General features: G+C 35.6%; 1 non-coding gene across 1 annotated transcript; it reads right to left on the bottom strand.

Moving 5' to 3' along the window:
- Positions 1-19,722: 19,722 nt before the first annotated feature.
- LOC145629575 (small nucleolar RNA R71) lies at positions 19,723-19,829 on the bottom strand. Its single transcript, XR_014111740.1, has one exon. It is a non-coding gene; the product is annotated as a small nucleolar RNA R71 (small nucleolar RNA).
- Positions 19,830-20,485: the final 656 nt, after the last annotated feature.

The raw sequence follows: 20,485 nt of genomic DNA, 5'->3' as shown, positions 1-20,485 counted from the left end.
TGGGCCCAGTTTGAGCCTTATATATGGCCCAATGATCTAGGGGAGGGCCTAATATGATTTATCATTCCTAATGCAATTAGGAATGATTTTAGTCTTCTAGAATCTTCTAGAAGGTTCTTTTCATTCCTAATTCAATTAGCATTGATAAATTGACTTTTGACTTTTTCAGAGTTTTGATTAAAATCAAATAGCATTTTCGAGGAAATTATATGATTTTATCCTCCAGTACGGCAAATTTATCTGATTTTCGAAAACGCGTTGAAAATAGGCTTGGCGCCTGACCCCAGGCTTTGGCGCCTAGAACCAAGTCTGGCGCCTGGCGCTAGTGTTGGTGTCTGGCGCCAGTTAGCCAAGGGTGGCGCCAGCTCTGTTTTCTGTGCGTCAGACTCTGTTTTGTTTATTTTATCTTTTGGCTAATTTTCTCTATAAATATCGTATTAAAAACTCCGTTTTCATTGACGAATTCACTCAATTCTCCTCATTCTTTAATTCACTCATCTCTTTCCTTTTCTAAACTTTGTTTTCACATACAAAATTCCGCATTCGCAAGATCTAGAAACACCTAGCCATATTCGAAGTTGCCTTCGCCCTAGACGTGAAAGGTTTAATTTCTGAGGGTTTGGTCCCAAATCTCTCTTTCAATTATTTAATTTAATTGTTTGTTTATTATTTCCTTGAAGTTACTAACGTGTGTATTTTGTTATTAGAAAGAGGTACGAGGCATCAAAGTAAGTGCTTTAATGGTTTTAATTGATGTTATGATGTAGAAATCATGTTTACATTGTTATTATGATATTCCTAGTATCATGTCTAGGGTAATTTTAATATTAAATATGATTGTTACGATGCTTCCTATGTTCTTCCTAATATTTATGATTGTTAGTATCATGTTAGGGTTAAAGATTTGATTTTTATTGCTTAGTGACATGCTAGAGTTTGTTATTAATCTTGTTAGTATCATGCCTAAGATCTTGCTATTATTATTATGCTTTAATATTAACATGAACATGATTATGATTATAATTGTTATAATTTATGATGATTATGAATATTATTATTACTTTGATAATGATTATTTTATTTATGATTATTATTGTTATGATTATGATCATAATTTTATGATGGTTATAATTATTATTGATGATTATTTATTGTGTTGCTTGATGTTTATTATTTATTGCTTGATCACCTTTATTGCATGTTTAAAGGGAATTGGTACTTGTAATCACGCTTAATAAGATAATTAATAATCTTGTTAGGGTTAATTGTGATTATAAATTCAAGTGATCGCCAATAATAGATTTGTTTGTGCATAATATTCAACCAACATAGATTAAACAGGTTTAGGGTAATCCTATTGATTGCATGTTAGTCAGAAAGCGCACATGAATACGATCAGAATAAAGTAGAGGCCTATTATTAGGGCAGGTTCAATCTCTTTTAGGTTGGAATTGTACCTTCATCCCCGAACCCTTATTTGGTTCTAGACCTTATGGAGTTGACGATCTCTTGGATCGTTAAGGGGTGTAACCTTCATCCTATGAACGGTTTACAAGTTCCTAAAAAACTTGTTGGCGCCTCTTTTGCTCTATCTTCTTCCCTTTTGGACGCCACCGTACTTTAGTGTATGATCACAGTGGGGTTCGAGCTAGTGGGATTAAGGCTTGAAATTATTCCCTACAGATGTGTCCGTCCCCAGGAAAAGTATCAATGTCCATCTTCTTCTTCTTATCTACTGGCTCCTTTAAATTCTCACTCACAATACTTCTTTTTTTATTTTTTGACACCTCCTCATTTTGCTGCCCGTGCCCAACACAACACCCTCCCCACTATAACCTTCCTCCATTCTCTCCAGCCTTCTCCAAGTCTTCATATTCTTCTTTTTTTCCCCCTCCCCCCTTTTTTGTTTCTCACCCACAACACCCCCCTCACCCTTAGGCATGTTCACTGAAACCCCCGACTCAGACCCCCCACCAGATGCAGCTAACACCCTTCCCATATCACTCCCCACTTCCGCATTATCACTAAGCACCTCCTCACACACCTCCCCCATCTTCTGACCATCATTATTCAGCACTAGGGCATCTGGTTCATTAGCCTCCCCCTCATCATCCTTCTCACTCATAGCAACCGTAGTGACACTCTTAGTTCGAAGCACGTTCCTGTTACTTTGAGTATCAAACACAAGAGCAAGAGTAGCTTCCCTAGTTTTCAGCTGTACTACCACCTCTTCCTTCTTTTCATTCATAAAATGTAATCTCCTAGCAGCTCCAATTGGACCAAGCTTGATAGCTTTTGGCCTAATATTAAAAGAGCACTGAGCATTCCATTCCCCCTCGAACTTCTCAACCCATGACCTCTCCTTCTCTCGATCAGCATAGGATTTTTGTTGTGGTTTCATCGGTGATGCTCGCATCCACGCACCATATTGATAAATAATCTCATTCCCTTCCTCTCTTCCATCTTCCCTTGCAACACAATCCCTATCAATGTGATCAAGTTTCACACAGAAGAAACAAAAGTCCCTAAGTCTCTCATACTTGATATCTATCCACTTCGGTTTCGAGCTACCCACCGAGATAAACAAACCCCTCCTTAAAGGCTTCTTTACATTCACGCGCACTTTGATCCGCATAAACTCCCCCCATCCCAAGGGATTAGAGTCATCAAACTCCAGGAAACCACCAAGAGATTCACCAATTTCATACATCACTGATTTATTCCTCTTATTAAAAGGCACATCAAATAAACGAATCCACATAGGGGAATGTTCGAAACACACCTCTGAGGGCTGCTCACCGCCTTGAATTTCCTTCAGAAACAAAAGCTTTCCATCGAAGAACCATGGACTACCATCGAAGAACCATGGACTACCATCAATTATACGCTTCCTGTCCTCCTCCTTGAAGAATTGGAACACAAATATGTTAGTACCCACCGAATTGATAACAATATTATCCTGGAGATGCCAAACAAAATTCAGCGTGCGCTTCATCGCTTCGGCACTAAAAGTCTTTTCAGTCAAGAGTCTTCCCACTAGAGCAAGGTTTAATTGTTCATCCAATCCAACTCCATCATCAGATTCATTCGAGGCCCCAACTATAGAATTCTCATCTTCTGTGAGAGTAAATTTCTCCCACTCCTTTAATAAATCGTCACCCATCACACAAGAACTGAATAGAATCACTCGCAGAAAAGAAATTGGCACACAAAGCAAGAAAAATCAGAGAAAAATTAAAGCACAGAAATCAAAGACGTACGGACGGGAAAAACGACAAACCCTAGCACAAGGGACGACTACACCCTAGCACGAGGGACAGATGTCGTAGAAAATTAATTTAAATTTGTAATTTGCATGCAAAGCTATTTTAATTTATACTTGTAATTTGCATGCAAAGCTATTTTAATTCGAATTGTCTATATAAGATGTCGTAGAAAATTAATTTAAATTTGAATCTATTTTTTTTTTATAATTTTAGAGTAAAATTCAAATATACTAATACTAATGATGTATGCAACAGATAATGTAATTATAGAAGACAACATCAATGAAGAAAGAGATGAAGATGTTGCTATAATAGGTATACTGATAATTAAATGCTCTGTAATTTAATGATGTAAATGCAGATAATTAATTTAATATAGTCTAATTTCTGACAGAAACAATATAATTCCTGACTAATAGAACCTATTTCCTGACTAATATGGTAATTTGTGAAAATAATCTGATTCCTGATAATTTCAATGTATTTATGACTGGATTAAAAAATCTAATTCCTGTATGCTATAATCTAACTGACTATTATTATATTAAACCTGATTATAGTTATCTATTTCCTGACTAATATTATCTAATTCCTGACAATTTCAATGTATTTATGACTAAATTAAAAAATCTAATTCCTATATGCTATAATCTAGCTGACTATTATTATATTAAACCCGGACTATTATTATCTATTTCCTGACTAATACTATCTATATCGTTTTCATTTCCTATATAATTCCTGACTATTATTATTTTTTTCCCGACTAATATTATCCTAAACTTAACTGAGATAATTTATTTCCTGACTAATATATTGTAATTCCTGATCCGAATAATCTAATTCCTGACTAAAAAATGCTAATTCCACTAGGTGAAAAAACAAATTTGGCATCGGTTCAAAACCCCTAAATGCCACCGGTTTTGAACCAGTGCCAATAGGTGCATGAAAAAGGCACCGGTTTGAACCGGTGGCAAAAAGGATTTTTGGCACCGGTTCTAGTTCAAAACCGGTGGTAAAAAAGAGGTTTTTGGCACCGGTTCTAGTCCAAAACCGGTGCCTTTTATGGCCCAAATTTATTTTATTATTTTTTTTCACTTGAATTTATCACCAAACTGTTATATATATATATACATAATATACTTAAAACTCATAATTTTCATTAACAATCAGTAATTTTACACTTGCAAAAAAAAATGCAAAAAAATATACAACCTTTTTTTTTAAGGAAAGCACAACGTAAATTAATTAATCAAAATAGCAGTCACTTGATACAAAAATGAGGGCTTCAGGTGGCACCTCCTCAATCCATACCCTAAGGAAATAAATTTTTTTTACTAATTTGTGCTAGTTTATGAGCAGTCTGGTTACCCTTTCTACCGATGTGGGAAAACTTGATGTTGAGACAAGAGCTGGCAATTTCCAGAATAACAAGAGCACAGTAGCAGAGCAACATGAGCATTGTAGCAGAATAGCAGAAGTAGCAGCAGGCATCAAAGACAATTCTACTTCAGAAATTCACCAAAATGATCATCACTATATATGAGTCTTCACCAATTATTCTCCCTGTTCAATATAATAAATAAGCAATCATCATTAAATTTTGGATCTCTATCAATAAAAAATGACTAAAATTACTAATCCCCTAAAACAGAGGATTAATCACTTCATATCTTCGTTTAAATCAAATAATCTATTATTTTCCTGCTAACAAATCAATAACTTTCATGAAAGTATGCATATTAACTTTGATAGAGTTGGAGCATAAGATTCAGTATTAATAGAAATATTTTACTAATGTCAGACTATTCATATTACTAGCTAAAAAGTTTATATCACTTAAAAGAAAATAACAATAAGAGTACTAATGCAACTTTTACTACACTATTATTAATATTAAAAACCTAAACAAACATCATATACACTATAACATAAAAGAATCACAAGAAAACTCTCCAATGAAAATTCAGATGGATGATTGTGATCTCCCATATATACCACAAATAAGAAAAGGCATCTTAGTTTATAGTCAAAGTACCAATGAAAAACATGAATCACTTATACTGTCCAGCAAGAATTTCACCAATCCAGCCAATCCACACACACAAAAAGAGAGTAAAATCTCCATCCCATTCTCTTACATATAACTAAAGACATGTTCATATATGCATGAGTCTAGGGTAATCAAAAAATAGAGTAAGGAACCCCATATAATTCATGCGCAGAAAATGAAAATGAAAATGAAAATGAATGATACAAAGTCATATAGTAAAAAAATTTCCCCTTCTTGGATCAGCAAGTCTCATTCTTTAGTGTGCTCGTCGCCTAAAATAATTTCTTTTCATTACTTTTGTATGACAAACAAACATGGAGCAACATACAAAAAGGATGGAAATTTTGAATTTTGAGCTAAAACTTCTAGTGCCAAATTGAAAACAACTTACACAAGGCCAAGACTATAGCAACGTTTATATAACAACATGAGTCCCAATAACAACAGCTTTTTAAGAACGAATACCTTTATGGAGACGTAGTTCTCCAGCTGACTGTTTTTTGACATGGGTCTTTCCATTAAGATTTTCAGCATTTTCCTTTTGTTTTGCTTTCACTCTGAATAATTTAATTATCTTCTCTGCACAACAAAAGGAAAAGGGTGAATAACAACCTCAATTGACCAGATACCAGAATTCATTATACAAGTACAATTTTTAAGTCTCATTGACATAGTTATAACAAATGAAAAGAGGAACAACAAATTCAGAAATCAAACATAGTATTAAGCACATACATTAAGAAACCAAACATAGCATTGATATGTCCATTTTATATAGTAATTTACCCCCGTCCCTTGGTCATAATTAGTAGTGTTTTTGGCTCTTTCGAGCCACTTTTATTACTAATTTGTTTTTCCTAGTGTTTTCGTAGTTTTAGTTGTATTTTACAGGAAATTGCACTTTTGGAGCATTTTCCCGGGTTTAATGGATCAACTACGGAAGCTAGAGGGACACAGCCACTTTTGAAGCCCAGGGTCGGTGAGAGCCGATGATTAAGGGCTCGGTATGAGACACCGAGGTTATTGGATCGTTTAATCAAGACCCGACGAGGAAACTTAGATTGGGCCGAGGAATTGAGCCCAATCGAAATCCGAGCCTCGAAGAAGAAGACCGGGCCCGATCGGGCAAGCTTGCGCCCGATCGGGCGGGCGCGCATAAGAGAGCACCAACAAGAAGGCGCGCCCGATCGGGTGAGCGTTAGCTCATCGGGTGCGGCTGCCCAGGTGGATCGTGAAGAAAAAGGCGGGCCCGATCGGGCGCGTGTTTTTATGGGACCTGATTAGTTTAGTTTTAATTTTTGTTTTAGAGATTGTTTAAGTACGAGATTTGTACTTCGCCCGATCGGGCGAGGCTTGCCCGATCGGGCGCGCCTATTTCTGGTCGTCCTCTATATTCTTTTCCCTTCTTTCTTTCCTCACTTTCTTCTTCTTTCATCTTCTTCACTATTACTTTCTCTCTCTAAAACCTCCATTTTTACACCTTCAAACTCCTTTATTTTCAAGATCTTCTCCAATTCTTCCATCAAAACTCAAAATTTTTTGCATATTCTTGATCCTTTCATCTTTCTCTACAATCTACACCTAATTTCTACCACTTTCTCTCAATTTTCTCAAAACCCTAAGGGAGAGAAAGTCTTCAATTCCTACCTTTTCTCATCACAAATGGCTCTCAAGAGATCAAGGACTGTAAGGGGGGAAAGCTCAAGGCAACAAGAGCCTAGAATTGACCCGGAGTTGCAAGTTCCGGGATGGGAGAGGGTGGTCATCACCACCCAAGAGCAAAAGCAAAGGATGATCAATCTCACGTCGAGGCAGGTAATTTCTACGCGTTTTGTTCATCACCCCACCCTTGCTAAATTAGGAATTGATAAACCTGTAGAAAAGTTGTTTAAGGGAATTGGCATGAGTGGTTTGTTTAACATGCATTATGATCCTTATGATTACTTGACCTTGGAATTTATTTCTAGTTTTAATGTCATAAAATATAATGCTTTGATTTCTCATGTTCAATTTAGATTACTTAATAATGATGTTAGATTGTCTTTGAAAGAATTTGGCAAAATTTTTGAGTTAAAATCGGATAGGCCAATTGAACCTCCTCAAGACAACATTGCCGTTGTCTATCAATCCCTTACGGGGGATGCTAATTTGAACCTCCAACATGCCAAGGGCACTTGGATACAACATCCCGTGCCAAAGTTTTGACAACGGTTTGTTGGCCTTACCATCTTTGGAAGGCATGAACCCGCCAATGTTAGGCGGGATGAGATAGAATTGTTAGGGTCATATATGATACCTAGGAGTGATAAGCTCAACATTGTCCACAAAATGGCCAACCACTTCCAAAGGGTGGCCAATGCGGCCGAGGCGGGTAGGTCTAGGGTACCCATTTATTTTGGTGGCCTAGTAACTCACATAGCGGTCAAACACCTTAACTTTGTCCCTAAAAACGACGGGAAGGTAGCCGGCCCAACTATTATGGACCTACCCTATTTAGGTGGCCTAAATTGGATTAATGTCATGGGAGGTGAGACTTGGTGGGTGATTCAAAGGGAATCGGGTAGAAGGGACAATGCTTTTACTTTGCCCAACCCCACCTTGACCAAATTTGAGAAGGGGAAGCCTTCTTATACTTTCGAGATTAACGGTCAAGGTGAGGTTCAACCACCTCACCCTTCACCACAACCCCACCAATCTCCCATAGACCACTTACCTCATCAGAATTCACCACACTACCCACCACCTCCACCCTTCACATATGACATTCCCACTTCCTCAACCAACTACAACATTGACCCCAACGCCCCTTATGACTTTTCGGCTTTTAGGAGCCAATTGGATAGGATTGAGATGGGGCAAGGGAGAGTCGAGGGTATGGTTAGGGATTTGGATACTAGAGTTGGGTCTCTAGATAGACGGGTGGGGTATGTGGAGAGGAACCTCGGGAGGGGTTTGTACCCCATGTATGATGATTATGCCCGTCGGGGGGCTATTCCCCCCGATTCACTTGTTCCCGATTGGTTCCAATATCCGCAAGGTGGATACACGGACCTAAGTGCCTACGGTACCTATGTGGACTACTCATCGGTCCATGGTTATGGGACCGATGTTCCTTTTGGTGGGCTTGGGGGGAATGTAGACCCTAACTACTTTGCAGGTGGTTCGGGTTATGGTGGTGGTGGTTCGAGCCATGGAGGAGTCGGTTCTAGCCATGGAGGGGGCTATTCGAGGATGGATGAGGATGAGGAGTAGGCTACACTCCCAAGTCAATGAGGGCATTGCTTGATTTGGCTTGGGGGGGGGGTGATCTTTCGCTTGGTAATTCTTTTCCTTTTCTCTTTTTATTTGCTTTCTAGTATAGTTTTTATTGCTTTACTAGTGTAGATTTTATTGCTTTCCTATATGAAAAATACAAAAAAAATCGAAAAAAAAATTCAAAAATACGTTCCAATGAATTGTAAATCATGCTTCCCTGTGCCCCTTACTTGAGAAAATTTGTTTTGATTCTTGGTTATTGATAATGAGCATTGTGGATTTGTTGGTCATGATTTGAAGTCTAATTGTTTGGATTCCTAAACATGCGTCAATTTTTCCAACTATTTGTGAATATAGTGCTTGACTAGTTGATTTGGTTAGGAAATGTGTAATAGTTCCATAATTCCTGGTATGTCAATGAATTTGAGTATTGATTTGCAACTATGAGTAGTGTTTCATGACTTATTATTATGCACATGAGGAGGACGAAGGCGTTCATTCTTTTAGGTAGCCTTCAGAGTATTTAGATACATTTGTTCCCTTCTTGTTACCCATGTTGTTGCTTGTGCCCTTTTATTGTTTATTTAGCCACATTACAAGCCTATATGAGCCTCATTGGTTACTAGTCCCAAGCTTGGCTTGGGGGAGCTATTAGTTGGTGAGGTGAGGGAGTTGTGGTGTGCACATTATTTGCACAATGTGGGAATAAAAGAAGAGTGATTGTTCTTTGATTTTTGATTGGAAAATATTGATATGTTGTGTTTCAAAGTTGAAATTTCCAATATGAGTTAAAAAGAAAAGAAAAGAGCAAAAGAAAAAAAATTTATTTGCTCAAATGTTCTATTTGAAGGTTGTTCAAGGAAAAAAAAAAAGAAAAAAAATTCAAGTCTGAAAAGGAAAAAAAAAAGAATGAGTTCAAAGTTTGTATTTCACTCAAGTTCTACATTATCATATTTTTATGAGTGAATTTTGTAAGTAATGGGTTTGTTTATGTTGATTGGATTAGTATTTGGTGGTTCTTGTTAGAGTTAGTTATGTTGTTGGAGATGTATGATCATCATTTATTTTTTATCATGGGTTTAACAGGATTTGGCTCCCTTAATGCATAGCTTTTCTCTCACATACTCCCAAATTTATTCTACCCTTTTCCCTAGCCTTACATTACAAGCTTTAAAGACCTTCCGACCTTGTGCATAGAGTTGTGTAAATGTGAAAGTGTTGTTTATTAATGCAAGTTATGATTTGACATATTTCGAGTCGACTAGTAGGTTGAGCGTTCATTGTTTTAAACACACGAGAGAGTGATTTGGGAGGGCATTGTTCACATTAAAGGGGTTGGTTGGAGAGCGATCGATTACATCTTTTACTCGCCACATAAATGAGAGTTGAGTGTGTGAGCACTAGTCTTGAATTCTATATGCTCTTGTGGTTTGCTCTATTTGACAATTGTTGGGGAGGAAGGGTGATTAGATGAATAAGATTGATTGATGTTGAAGCATGTTCATTAGATTTGCCTTGAATCGTTTATGCTTGATTTGATTATTGGGGTGAAGCATGTTTTATATGTTCATTGATGAGCTCTTTGCTTAGGGACAAGCAAAGGTTTGGCTTGGGGGAGTTTGATATGTCCATTTTATATAGTAATTTACCCCCGTCCCTTGGTCATAATTAGTAGTGTTTTTGGCTCTTTCGAGCCACTTTTATTACTAATTTATGTTTCCTAGTGTTTTCGTAGTTTTAGTTGTATTTTACAGGAAATTGCACTTTTGGAGCATTTTCCTGGGTTTTATGGATCAACTACGGAAGCTAGAGAGACACGACCACTTTTGAAGCCCAGGATCAGTGAGAGCCGATGATTAAGGGCTCGGTATGAGACACTGAGGTTATTGGATCGTTTAATCAAGACCCTACGAGGAAACTTAGATTGGGCCGAGGAATTGAGCCCAATCGAAATCCAAGCCTCGAAGAAGAAGACCGGGCCCGATCGGGCAAGCTTGCGCCCTATCGGGAGGGCGCGCATAAGAGAGCACCAACAAGAAGGCGCGCTCGATCGGGCGCGGCTGCCCAGGTGGATCGTGAAGAAAAAGGCGGGCCCGATCGGGCGCGTGTTTTTATGGGACCTGATTAGTTTAGTTTTAATTTTTGTTTTAGGGATTGTTTAAGTATGAGATTTGTACGTAATTTTTTATTACCTTCTTCCTTAGACTTTCTCTCTCTACTTAGAATATTTCTCTCTCTTAAATTCTCTCTCAACTTTTGTTCTTAATTACTTCCATTAATCCAGATTTCTTTTGGTAACAATTTCTTCTCTTTTAATTTCAGCTATTTTACTTACTTCTTTGATTGTGCTTTGCTTTATTTATTTGATTAGTTTAGTTATGATGATGCTTGAGTAGTTTTATTTCTAGGGTTTATGGGGATCTAATAAATGATATGAAGGGGTAATTTTGTGATTGTTAATTATCAATGCTTGGTTAATTTCCTATTGATTGATTTAATGCTATGCAATTAGGTTTGGCCAGATTTAATTGTATGAGTTTAGCAATATTAATTCGAGATTCGACAGACGAGAATTGATATTTAGGCTTAGTTTCAATAGGCGGACTAATTTATAAATGGTTAAGTCGAGATTCGACAGATGAGATTTAATATCGGTAAATTAACTCTGTGATTATAATACGTAGCGAAAGCCCTTTATAATCTGATTAACCAATGCTTGATGATTGTTTATTATGATTTGCCCTGGAATATTGTTTATTAGTGAACCTATGCCCTAGGCCTTTTAATATTTGATTTTCCCCTACTTTATTTCTTTCGACCTTTTTCTCCGTAGTATAGATTTTATTCACAAAAATATTGGTTACTTAGATAATTTAGATTATAATAAATAATTAGGAGTAAAAAGACTTGTTTCCCTATGGAGTTCGACCCTACTTCCCTATCTACTTTAGTTAGAGGATTTAGGTAATTACTTTTGATTAGGGGATACGACTTTACCCTGTCAAGCATTAAGCACATACATTAAGAAACCAAACATAGCAATATCAACTAATCAAAGGTTAACCGGTGCCCTATTAAGCCGGTTATATTTTTGTGGTCTAAGCTTGCGTTTTTCCCACCGGTTTTTAAAAACCGGTGGGCATTACTCGGTGCCTAATTGTTATTTTCTACTAGTGAAAATAAATTTGGGGGTGGCATCAAATGATTATGTTTAGAAGTTGACAAGTTTACCTGACAGAGACAAAAGAAACAAAATGAAGAATAAAATAAATGCAAATCACCAAATAAAGATAAGTCCAAGGTCACTGACTTAAAGTTACCACAGTCTTTCCCTAGTTCATTTCTCAGTAGACATTGATCTCAATTGAAAATATGCAAACTACAAGAGTAAAGTTTTGCCTTTTCTACATCATATTCTAATTTACACTTTCATTTTAGACAAACTTATATATATAGTTGTAAGGTTTAAACATAAATTGTCCAGCCATATAATTGAAGTTTTCCAGCCAAAATTCATTTATTTCATGCCTCAAATTAGGATGTAATACGCATTATATTATATGCTACTCCGTACATTGCTAGTTTGCTACCTTATAAAGTTTGATTGCTTAATTATTATATTGTTGTATTTGCAGTATGATTTAATCACAATTGAAGAAATACACGGAATAATTTGGCACCAAATTTCCTTGATAATTGTGTTTCTTCATGTTAATTTAATATATGCACGAAAACAAAAGTCCAAAAATAAAAACACCTTAAAAATTCAGAAAATTACCTTTTTCCAAACAAAGTAGTGAGGGCAGCCGTTGCACCCGCAAGAGTAGTAGAAATAGCAGTCCTCACTACGACACTCCACTGCCCATACACCGCCCCGCTTTCGCCATACGCCTTTGTATTGGTAAAAAACGAACCCATATTAAACCCGTACCACCCGAACCACAACAAAAAAAGTCCCTAATACAACCATTGATGCATTATGCCCTTTAAGTGAAACCCCTTTACCTTTATGATCAAACCTTCCAATACATGCATGCATTGATCTCAAGAACAGACTAACAAGATGTAAAGCTCTTTGGGTTTCACATCATATGACATTTTTAATTTAAGGCAATTAAATTGAACATAACTAATAGATGGGAGATTTCTACGGTTCTACTTATAAAATAAATTAACAAAATCCTAAAACTTAATATAAAGTCTGCTAAGTGCTAAGGCTACTAAAACCCAATTAAACTCATAATCTAAACTAAGTAAAAACAATTGAATATAAAAATTACAAGAAAAATAAAAAAGGGGGACAAAATCAAAGTCAAAATCGAAATCAAACATACATACAAATTTCGATAATTATCAAAACAAGAGGGACAAAATCAAACTCAAAACCAAACATCATATACAAATTCAAACTCAAAAACAACAACCAAATCACAAAATCCAAAATCAAACCCAAAAACTCAACAAAATCAAAACCCTAACCCAAATTATACAAAATTAACAAAACAAAGGAGGGATAAACCTTGTGAGGAGCAGCGTCGCCATTACAGATCTAGGCATCGTTCTCCTAGTTTATTAGGGGCTTGCGCCATTAGTGACGACTGCGGTGGTGGTGGCTAGTGGTGGGAAGCTAGGATGGAGGGAGAGGAGGGTTGCGCTGGTGATGACTGCGGTGGGAAGCTAGGATGGAGAAAGAGGAGAGAGAGGATGGTTGCGCTGGTGGTGGCTGCGGTGGAGCGTGAAGAGAGAGGAGACAGAGAGTTTGAGAGGAGAGAGGAACAAAGGAACAGAGGAGAGAGAGCGAGAGATAGAGAGGAAAGAGTGAGGAGAGAGAGCGTGTTCAAATTTAGAAAATATTTGGGAAAAAGGCACCGGTTAACCGGTGTCATTTTCTCCTGTTTTATTTTTGTGGTCTAGACTTGCATTTTTGGCACTGGTTTTCAATAACCGGTGCGTATTTGTCGGTGCGCATTTATCTTTTTCTACTAATGTTCCTGAGTATTATAAATTTACAAAAATATTTAATTACTGTGTATAATATTGTAATTCCTGACAAAAATATAGTGTGATATGATTTATATTTACTTTTGTTGCAGAATATTACAAATATGACAAGGATGAAAACATAAGTAGATGTCTAGTAGGTTATACTGTGTTAGACTACAATGATGGATTTTTTTTTATACAAAGCTCATTCAGCATCTGTTGGTTTCAGTGTCAGAAAATCAACAAAAAGAAGAGATACCATTGATAAACTATATGAGTTTTATTTTAGATGCTCTAAAGAAGGACATACAAAGGGTAAAATGAAGATAGCATGTGAACAACATTCAGTAGAAATACCCATATTGGGTAAAACTGATGAAAGAAAGAGAAAAGAAAGGGAGGTAAATGAAACAAGAACTGGATGCAAAGCTCATATTCGTTTTAAGAAAAATGCAGAAGGTAGATTTGTTGTTATTACACATGAGTTGGAACATAATCATGAACTGGTAATAATAGTTCAACGACATCATCTAAGATCAGAAAGGAAAATATCAGCTCCAATGGGTGAGCTAATTGAGAGCATGATTGAGAGTGGTATTAAACCAATGGATGCTTATAATTATATAAGCAATGAAACTGGAGGAGAAGAATGTGTAGGTCATACTAAGAGAGATCACCTTAACTATGTATCAAGGGTGAAAATGAGTATGGTTAAAGGTGGAGACATGCAGAATGTATTAGACACCCTTCAAGAAAGAGCGGATCAAGATCCTTCATTCTTTTATAGACTGAAATTTGGAGAAGAAAATAATGTTGTGAGCTATTTTTGGCGTGACTCTCAAATGCTTGAAGATTTTAAAGCTTATGGTGATGTTTTAATCTTCGATACAACATACAGAACAAACAATATGGGTTGATATGTGCTTCATTTGTTGGTATAAACAGTCACTGGAGAATAACAATGTTTGGATGTGCATTCATAACTGATGAAAAGACTGATACATTTGTTTGGATGCTTTCAATCTTCAAAAAGTCAATGTGTGGAATTGAACCAAAATCAATCTTCACTAATCAAGATCTTGCAATGAGCAACACCATACCAGAGATAAGCAGTTTTAGCTTCATAATATTTGTATTTTATACTGGAATATGTTATTTGTATCCTATAACTTAACACAATCTAAGTAATTTTTAATATAGCTTAATTCCTGACCAAAAAATATAATTCCTCTGAAAAATAATACAATAACTGACTAAATATTAATAACAGATTCAAATTTTTTTAATTCCTGAATTCAAACTATTTAATCATGATGTAAGAAATCTTAATCCTGATATTTAAGTTTTAATTCCTGACAAAAGTAATATAATACCTGAATAAAACTATCTTATTCTCATTCAAAAATGTATTTAATTATAAAAATAATTATATTCCTGAAAAATATTTTTTAATTCCGGATAATTATAAACTAACTCCTGCCCTACATAACGTATTACGTGAAAAAAATGTTATGCCTGACTTAAATCAACCAATGCCTAAGATGAAACAAATTATATCTGACTAATAATATCTAATTCCTGTCTAAGTTAAACTTATTTCTGAGTTAAAAATATTAATTCCAAAACACTAATTAAAATCTAAAAATATTTAAATCCTGACTAAAATATAGTAATATCTGACAAGAATTATTTTATATCTGACTATAATATACGAATAACTAAATTAAATTTTATAATTCCTTAGAAAAATACAACAAAAATATTTTTATGAGAAATATGATTTAATTCCTGCCCTAAATAATATAATACCTGACTAAAAAAATAATAATCCTAAGAGAAATAATATTATTCCTGATTTTTAATACAAAGTGAATGCTTTCTTCCTATATCTCCATAACAGAAACATAACAATATCAAAAAACTTCATCATCTTTACAATGATGACAAGACATATAAACTAACACAAAAGCATAAACTTAGTACTTCAAAATCATCATTACAGTAATTATAATCAAATAAGTACATCCATATCTTTGTCATAGTTGTGACATTGCCTTACAATTGCAAAAAGTACATGTCACACTAAACCATGACAAGGGAGCAAAAGAAACAATACCAGATTCTATACATTAATTCCTACCTAAATTATCAAGTTTTACGTTAACTGACTGCCTCTAAAAGGCTAACAACAACAAATAGTACTTATAGTCAGTTTAAAGCCAAAATAATGCCCTCTAGTTACCAAAAAAGAACCTACAAGGCAATTCACTTAACAGCAACAAGACTATTCAAGCTTAATCCTCTTCTTCTGCACACCTGGTTGAGTAGCTTCCTCCCTCTTCCTTTTCTTGCTGTACATAGCTTCCTCATCCTTAAATAACCAACGCAACTCATCCAAAAATTCAGCCCAATCTTGAACCATCCCATTATGAAAGCCATAACCATTATTCCTCATTATATCTTTGGCCATCCACCACCTTTCACTTTCATGTTGGGCTCTAACATAATGAGGGATCTAGGCCTTAAAAAACCATAGCTCATTCCAGTGCTTACACACACAGTTGCACATGCCTTGGGCTTTAGGGGGCAACTTAGGGAAAACGTACATGCATAAAATTTCTGGAATTGATAACGCATGTGGGGCATCCTCTAGAACCACCATATGATGAGGGTCATCTACTGGATCCATATAACCTAACAAAACACACAATAATTATTGTGTTAACACATAATTCATGCACTAAATTACTTAAGTAACAAACCACAAATTAATCAATACTAATAAAAAACGCAAAATCGACATAATATAAAAATAATTGTATGATTAAACCTAACAATGACAACAATTAGCAGATGAAAGGGTGTTTTTTTTAAATAAATAACGTTTCATATAAACCCTAAATTGATCAACAATTCATCACCAAAACACAACAATTAAAAGCAATAACAAAAAAAAAGTATAAAATGATCAGAATTTTACCTTAAAATGCAATTATGATCTGTTCGTGCAAAGTATTTCCAGAAATGGCTTCACTCAAACAGAGAATAGAATATGAAAAGTTAGAGGAGAATATCCTTTTTTTTTTTTGTCTTCACTGGAGTAAATAGTACACAAGAACAGAAAAGGGCGGGAGCGCGCGAAACTAGGGAACAAAGAAGCAGAAACGTCATTTCAATAAATGACGTCCTCAATTACAATAAATAAAATTAAATCAGCTTAATTCCTATTATATGAAATTTTTAATCTATTACCTGACTAAATATACTAATTTTTTTACCAACAAGTATTATAGTCTGATTATTATAATTGACATTATTTATTTAATATCTGACTAAAATACTTTAATTGCTGACTAATATATTATTATGCTTGACAAAAATAGATTAATAACTGACGTAAATAGATTAATACTGTTACTCTTTAATTCTTGACTAAAATATTATTATTCTTGACTAAAATTTATTATGCCTGACATAAATCAACTAATACCTAAGATGAAAGAAATTATATCTGACAAATAATATCTAATTCCCGTCTAAGTTAAGCTTATTTCTTAGTTAAAAATATTAACTCCAAAACACTAATTAAACTCTGAATATATTTAAATACTGATTAAAATATAGTAATATATGACAAGAATTATCTAATATCTGACTATAATTTATGAAGAACTGAATTAAATTTTATAATTCCTTACACAAATACAACAAAAATAATTTCTGAGAAATATGATTTAATTCCTGTCCTAAATAATATAATACCTAACTAAAAGAATAATAATCCTAAAAGAAATAATGTTATTCCTGATCTTAAATATATATTTAGTTACAAAACTAAATTAATTCCTGGTTAAATTAGTATAATTCCAGACTAAAATATAAATATTCCTGATGAAATTAATCTAATTTATGAACGAAAGAATTATATTCCTTATTGAGGTAACATAGTGCAATTATTCAGGAGTGTTTTTTCATTCACCAACATTAAGCACATAAAAGAAAATTAACCACAAAAAAAAGAAGTCCAAATTACTATATAAATTTCTTCGTTTCATTATGATGTGTCTATTTTATATAGTATTTTACCCCCGTCCCTTGGTCGTAATTAGTAGTATTTTTGGCTCTTTAGAGCCACTTTTATTACTAATTGGTGTTTTTTTAGTGTTTTCGTAGATTTGGTTGGCTTTTGCAGGGATTTATGCTTTTGGAGTATTTTCCCGAGATATTTTGGAGCAATCACGAGCATTGGAGGAGCACGACCAAATTTTATAGCCCAGGGCCGGTTAGAGCCATCGAACCGGTGATTAAGGGCTCGGTATAGGTGATACCGGGGCATTTGGACCGAGTATTCAAGACCGGAAGAGGAAACCCAGATTGGCCCGAAGAATTGGAGCCCAATCGTAGTCCAAATAGTGGCCCAAGTGAGTCGCCCGACCAAAGAGGCTGGCGCCCGGAGGCGCGCCCGGCCGGGCGGGAGAAGCTAAGGTTGGCGCCCGGTGACGCGCTCGGCCGGGCGCGAGATTAGTATTGAGAAGTAAAAAGGCGCGCCCGATCGGACAGTGCCTCGCCCGATCGGGCGCGTGTATTTATTAGGAGACGATTAGCGTCGTTTTAATTTGTTTTAGTTTAGGATTTGTACGGAGTATAAATACTTCTCCGTAATACGATTTTTAGCTCTCTCTCTCTCTCTTTCTTCACTATCTTAATTGTTTTCTTAGATTTCTTTCTCTTAAACCTTTGCTCTTAATCTACTCTTAATTCCATATTTGTTTGGTAACGATTTCTCGTCTTTTAATCTTAGTTGTTTATTTTATTCCTTTCATCATGACTTGTTTTATTGCTTTGATTAGTTTAGTTTTTACTATGTGTGAGTAGTTTACTTTCTAGGGTTTATGGGGATCCATAAAAAATATGAAGGGGTAAATTATTGTTGTTAATTGTCAATGCTAGATTAATTTCCTATTGATTGATTAAATGCTCTGTGACTAGATTTGCGCAGATCTTTTATGCATGAGTTTAACAATATTGATTCGAGATTTGACAGATGAGAATTAATGTTTAGGTTTAGTTTCAATAGGCTGGTTAATTTATAAATGGTTAGGTCGAGATTCTAAAGATGAGATTTAATACCGGTAAATTAATTGTGTGATTATAATACGTAGCGAAAGCCCTTTATAATCTGATTAATATTTGCATTGATGAATGATTATTATATTCAACCCTGGAATATTATTTATTGGTGAACCTATGCCCTAGATCCTTTTATATATTATTCTCTCCTTATTCTTGATCTCCGTAGTTTAGTTTATCATTCAATTATAAATATTGGTTACTTCATAATCTAAATTATATTAGTTAATTGGGAATAGAAAGATCCGTTTCTCTATGGATCTGACCCTACTTTCCTATCTACATTAGTTATAGGATTTAGGTATTACTTTTGATTTGGGGATACGGCTTTACCCTGTCAAAATTTGGCGCCGTTGCTGGGGAAACGGTTTTATTTTTATTTCTGATTGTTTTGTGGTCTAGATTATTTTCCTTTTGTCTCAGAGAGCGTTAGTTCTCTGAGGCAAATCTCACATTTGCTTCTAGTTTTTGTTTATGCCCAGGTGTTCCAGATCAGGGTACATCCCATTCGATCCTGAGATCGAACGTTCTTTCCATAGACAGAAAATTTTCTACAAGCAAATCCTGGCGGATTCTGGTGATAATAATAATAATCACCGCGATCCTCCAACTGGTTCTAGAAATTTAGAGGCATCATCAGACACAGAATCAGAGATGGTGGTACCAAAAAAGCTTAGTGATTACTCACAACCAAAGCTTACAGATTTTCAACATCTCACCCCTACTCCGGCTCTTGATGGGGTTCAATTCGAAATTAAACATCAGTTTATAACGATGATAGAGAGGAAGCAATTTAGTGGAGCCAAGGGTGAAGACCCAAATCTTCACATTGCTGACTATTGTCAATATTGTAATACCATCAGGCAAGCCGGGGTCACTCCAGACCAAATCAGGGAGATTCTCTTTCCCTTCTCTTTAAATGGAAAAGCTAAATTGTGGTTTAATGGCTTAAATAGAACAGTACTTGGTATAACTGACTGGGAAACTCTTGTTTTGAATTTCTATAACAAGTACTATCCTGCAGAGAGAACTGCCGTACTACGGAGTGCGATTCAGAACTTTGCCCAAGAAGCCGATGAATCCTTATATGAGGCTTGGGAGAGGTTCAAGGATTTACAAAGAGACTGCCCCCACCACAATTTAGCACAATGGCAGTTAATCCAAGCCTTTTATAATGGCCTTGGAAATTCTTCTCGAATAATTTTAGATTCTGCAGCTAGTGGGAGATTTATGAATCTTGATGTTGAAGATGCAGGTCAGGTTATTGAAGACATGGCGATACACAATTCCCAATATGGGAATCCCAGAGGATTTGCTAACAAAGGGAAGCATAGTGTTGACTCTGTATCCTTTTTGCAAGCTCAACTGACCTCTATTTGCCAAAAATTAGATAATCTGAGCACTGCTAATGTAGCTAATTTTTTTGCGATTAATAATAATTCTGATGAGGCTTTATGTGAAAATTGTGGTATTATAGGTCATTGGGAACAAGATTGCAGGAGTTCCGTGGAGCAAGTTAATGCCTTTCAAGCTTATAGGCAGAATAATCCATACTCCAACACCTACAAATCCTGGGTATCGGAACCATCCGTACCTTTCCTACCGGAGTACTAATGTTCAGAATCCACCACCACAAGAACCACAGGTGCCACAACAACAACAGCAGAAATATTACCATCCCAATGCTAGTCAGAAGAACCAACCACAACAACCCTCCTCATCTTCTGACCTTCTCTGGTGGAAATTAGAGAAATGTTGGTTAATATGCAAAAGCACATGGAGAGTAGAGATGCGACAA

Source organism: Chenopodium album, chromosome 4 (assembly GCF_948465745.1).
Source record: "Chenopodium album chromosome 4, dcCheAlbu1.1, whole genome shotgun sequence".
Taxonomy (NCBI): Eukaryota; Viridiplantae; Streptophyta; class Magnoliopsida; order Caryophyllales; family Amaranthaceae; genus Chenopodium; species Chenopodium album.
This window is presented reverse-complemented; position numbering and strand designations above follow the sequence as displayed.